This window comes from Mustela nivalis (genome assembly GCF_964662115.1).
Source record: "Mustela nivalis genome assembly, chromosome: 7".
NCBI classification, from domain to species: Eukaryota; Metazoa; Chordata; class Mammalia; order Carnivora; family Mustelidae; genus Mustela; species Mustela nivalis.
Genome location: NC_139026.1, coordinates 84,998,898 through 85,004,206, shown reverse-complemented (window position 1 = coordinate 85,004,206; position 5,309 = coordinate 84,998,898).

Genomic DNA, 5,309 nt, shown 5'->3' with positions numbered 1-5,309 from the left:
ACATAGTCTCCCTTGGGGTGGCCGTGTTTGGGCTGAATGTGATATTAGACTTCCCTGTCAGACCAAGGCTTGATTGCCACTGGATCTCCATCCTTGCCTTCTTGCCAGAGGGACAAGACACAAAGAATGGGTCTGTCTCAAAGTATCAGCCTACCAGTGAGCTAGGTATACCAGCAGCCCCAACTTGCTGTGGGTTCAAGTCTCAGACCACATCTACCCACTGGAGCAGGACCTGCTTCTCTCTGGTTGATTCGCCCCAGGACTATTGCTTCAGGAGCAGAAGTTTACTTCTGATAGACATCTTTTCTCCTAAATCCACTCAGAAGTATTAGAGACCTAAGTGCTTTTATCTTGATTATGAAGGTAACATTAACTGATGCTATTCAAGTATTTCTTCCACATGTGCTCACTGAGTGCTTCCTCTGTGCCAGGCACTGTATTTAGCGCTGAGGATAGAGTAACATAATCCCAACCTCTGCCCTCTGGAAGCTTACAGTCTAGCAGGGCAAGGGCCTCATATTAAATGGTCATGCAAGAGCATGACCAGCCTATGTATGCAACATTTATTTGTTCAAAGATACACACACACACAGAGCACCTTTTATATAAAACACTCTCTAGCAGTGCATTGAGTCTGTGTGTATTTCTCCCATGCTCAACCAGGGCCAGTTCAGCCACTGGAGTAACACCCACCATGCTGTAAAGACCCTCAGCCTGTACATGTTTCTGAGCAGAAACGCTGGGCAGCTTACATTCAGCTCACATGGAGCTGAATGCTGCCAACAACTTGAATGAGCTTGAAAGTGGATTCTTCCCCAGAGCTTCCAGGCACCTTTGACTTTGTAGTTCCCAGATGAGAAAACCAGCCAGACCTATTAGATTGCTGAGGAACCACGAATTCATAATTAGTGTTGTTTTAAGATGCTGAGTTTGTGATAATTTGTTACGGAAACAGAAAACTAACAGAGGGGTAAAGGCATGGACACTAATCAGGAAGTTATTGCAGAGTTGTGACTACAGGTTGGTGGGCTGGACCATACAACTGTATGAGAGAGATAAGAAATGGTCCGCTTCTACATATTTTAAAAGTAGAACCTGAATGAGTTGCTGATGTGCTGTATAATTGGGAAGAGCCGAGGGTGACTCTGGGGTTTGGTCTGAGCAAAGGTTGAGGAAGGCTGAGGTTTCCGCTTCGAGTTAACTGTGAATGGAGCAGTTTGCAAAGGTGAGTTTAGAGAGGTGGATAGGAAGTACATTATACAGAGTTTTCTGAGTTACGTTAAGAATTTTGAAAGAGAGTAGATCTCAAAGTTCTTGTCACAAGGGGAAAATTCTTTTTGTAACTGTATGAGTTGGATATTAGCTAACTTACTGTGATAATAATCATTTTGTAATATATGTATGTCAAGTCATTATGCTGTGTATTTACACATAACAGTGTATATACACTTATACATTTATACAATTATATTTCAATAAAACTAAAGAAAGAATTTCTAACATCATCTTAAAAAATAAAGTCATTGAATACTTCTAAGTAGACAAAGGCTAAAGCAGATCTGCATTTTAAAAAGAGCACTCAGGAGCCCTCACTATTTCTCCGTGGAGAAATAGATGTAGTCGGGTTTATCTACCCAATGTAAGTAGGTGATTTACACATTTAGGAAGACCAGCAAAGCTAGGGTCCTCCAAAGTGAGACCAAGGAGTGTCTCCTAGCTCATTAGAACAGAATTTCTCCAATGTTAAGTAATGAAATGAGACACCATTTCAACCAGGCAACCAGGACTGATTTAAGCTACTTTAATTACAATGTTACTAAAATATGTACTAAAACTAAACATAAACACTCTTATACAAATCATTGCTCTTATACCACATAAGACCAAATAAATTTACAAATTAAACATGGAGAAAAATATATCTCAAATTTGGAACATTAATACACTATTGCAAAAGACAATTGTTTTGCAGAAACTAAATTGCCAAGGCTTGACTTAATAGTTGAAAGATGAAGTCTGTGTCTTTTTGTTTTGTTTTGTTGTTTTAAGCAACAATACAAATGCAAATGCTTACTCTCTAATCTATTATAAAAAATGATGTTACTAACATCAAAGTTTTGCTTGCTAGTTCAAGGTAATCAGATGTCATGGTAGTCAACATTTGCCAATGAAAAATCTTCAAATGGCATTTTTAATGAGGCACAATTTGATAGTTCTGTGAAGTTTACATAATGGCATCAAGATGAGATAGCATTATAACATCTGTAACATCTTAGAAGTTTTCATTAACATGACATTAAAAAGTTTTGTTGAACATTTATCATTATATGTTTACCTCTCCACTTAATAACAATGAACTATTGCAAATAAATGCTTACAAAAGTGGAACTTGTGTAACACATCTGCTTATAACACCACACAATTCTTTCAATTTAGCATGCCTATGTGGAAGAAGACAAGGAGAAGAAAGTAAAATTGCAAAGCTTAGAAAGGAAGAAACAAAATTGAAATTACTTGCAAATGATGTGGTTTTGTGCAGAAACACTGCAAAAGATGCTTCAGAAAATTAGTAGAAATAACAAGAGAATTTATTTAGCAAATTGCTGGAAATAAAATCAAATAAATGTTGGCATGCATTTCACAGACCAGCAGTAGTTGAAAAATAAAATTAAACATCTGATTTTAAAATAATAGAAAAAAAGTATGTAGTAATAAAAATGATAACAGAGGCAAAAACTTCTTGGGTAAATGTATAAAACTTTACTAAATGATGTTTAAGGAGGCCTAGGTAAATGGGAAGATAGGCCATGTTTATTGATTGGAAAACAATGTTTAAAAAAGGTTGACTGTCTCTAAGTTGATTCAGTGAAAAAGTAGTCATATACCCAACAGGTTTTTCTTTTTTGAAAATTAATAAGCTGATTATAAATTTTGCATAATGCAAAAAGTCAAGAATAAGAGACTTTTGAAGGAAAAAAATAGGTGAGTTGACAAGTAGACATTGCTTACATAAAGTACTACCAAGCTAAAGTAATTAAGATAAGTTGTTGGTACAGGCAGAGAAAAATCCAGTCTTCCCAAATAGATGCCTTAACAAATGCACTATAGTACTGCAGGTCAGTAGGGAAATTATGATTTTTTTTTCAATAAATCATCCTGGGAAGTTGACCCTCCTTTCAGACAAAAACAAAGTTGAATGCCTTTCTCACACCAGAAATAAAAAATAATCAGGTAGACCAAATATCTAAATAAGAAAGCCAAAAATTATCAAACATTATGAAGATAATATCATAGACTATCTTTAGGGCTTTAAGGTCATAAATTATGAATGTTAGTCCTAAGTAAATAAAGGTAAACTATAAATTGTAAATAAAAGTTATGTTGTAGATATTATATAAGGCTCATTAACTGTAAATGATTGATGGATTTAATCACATTGAAGTTAAGAGTTTGTGTTCATCAAAAAACACTGCAAAGAATGAAATGACAAACCACACCCTGGGAGACAATATCGATGACACATCAATAAGAGGGGAGAGGCTAGAGTTTCCTCTCCAGAAGGATCTGCATAAAAGAAGTTGTGATCATTAGTAGCTCAAGGTCTTTGGGAAGGTGAGAGGAGCACTCAAGGAGAGACATGTTTTGGGTAACTATGGCAACACTTGTCCATAACACTTTCTGTGAATACAGAAAGGACAATGGCAAGCACAAAAACAGCCTTCAGGTGAAGTCTCCAGGGCGTCTAATGTCACCAGGGGGATTATTTCAGTGATGTCAAGGAAGCAGAGCCAATGTCCAGGAAAGAAGTCGAAGGTAAGGAAGATGAATGATTATGGGGCAGGAATTCCAGAGATCACAGGGGTTGGGTAGGAGGGTGGGGAGAAGCTCAGGGTTTGGTTTAACAGATAGGACAGAGAAAACAGCAACACGGGAAGGAGCCCTCAGTGGATGGTAGGTGACCAGAGATGCCTGCCTATGTTTCATGGGACCCACAGAAATTCAGATAGGAGGTGTAAAGGAGGAGGGGACCACCATGGTTTAGTAGGACTTGACTGTGTTCTGGAAGTAAGCTCACTGACAATAGTGGGAGGCTTGTGTGCCTTCACTGGCGATGGTAGGCATTGTGACCGGAGGATGTTTGGAAAAGATGCACAGCAAGAGTGAAGCTGGGGTCTCTCAGTGGCAGAGGGAGTGGGGTCAGCAGTGACCCAGATTATTCTTTCCAGGAATGGGTTTGTGCCATGTGTACTTTAAGGGTCCCCCAGGTCCAAGCTGATAACACTAGTCTTTTCCTTTTCCTCCTTCCCAGGGTGAGATAAACTCAACTTTTAAAATATCTCATGTAGATATTGGCAGTTGAGCCCTTTATATTGTTGAATATGAACATTTAAAGGTCTAAGCTAATGATATACTCTGGGTTAGTAGACCAGGGCTAACTAAGTAGAAACATTGGCTAGTTCTGTTATTTTAGGGGTATAGAACAGATCCTGGGGTAACGCCAGATAATATATGTCTTAATAAAAGAATTCTATTTTTCAGAGGCACATAATACTATGAAAGGCCTCTGAAAATAACTGGACAAGTGTGGTAGCCTTATTATATCAGCAGGGGTTTGTTGTTGTCAGCCACAAGGCAAATTTGGGTGGCTTTTGACAGAACAGAAATTTAGGAAAAGGAGCACGGATAGCTCCGGGACTCCCTGAAAGGGCCCGAGCAGAAGGGCCCTATACTGGCAGAGACCCACCCCTGCCAGGAGGGGGCAGCTTTTTCTTCTGCACAGAAAGGCCCCTCACAAGCTCGCTGAGGCTTTGGGTGGAGATGTCAGGGTAGAGTGACAGACCTAGAAAATGCCCCCATTCCAACAGAGGGCTGGTCTAAAGAAGCCGTCACTGCCACCTCCTTGAGTGCAGACTGGGGGTGATCAGGCAAGCACAGGCTCTGTCCACTGCACTGGACCGTGTCCAAGTCTCTCTGGTCCCCGGGTGGGAGACTCCCAAGCTGCTTTCAGCCCTTGCTCCCGAGGAGGTGAAAAAAGTCAGTCGCTGATTTATTTCTGCTTTAAGGATAAGCAATGTCTGAGTCGCCCAATCAGACTCCAAGGTGAGGACTTCTCCGGACGCAGGAATTGGGTTAGCACTTACTTGGTACTGTTTCCTTTACTTGGACTTCAACCTGGCATTCTAAAACACAGGGAGCCGTGGTGCCTCAATACAGTAGGGGGCTCTGGATCTCAGTACTGTTGATTCAACTGCATACCACAGCAAGGAGCATTTCAACCATAAGCCAACACGTCTTTGATCCCGGGTCCA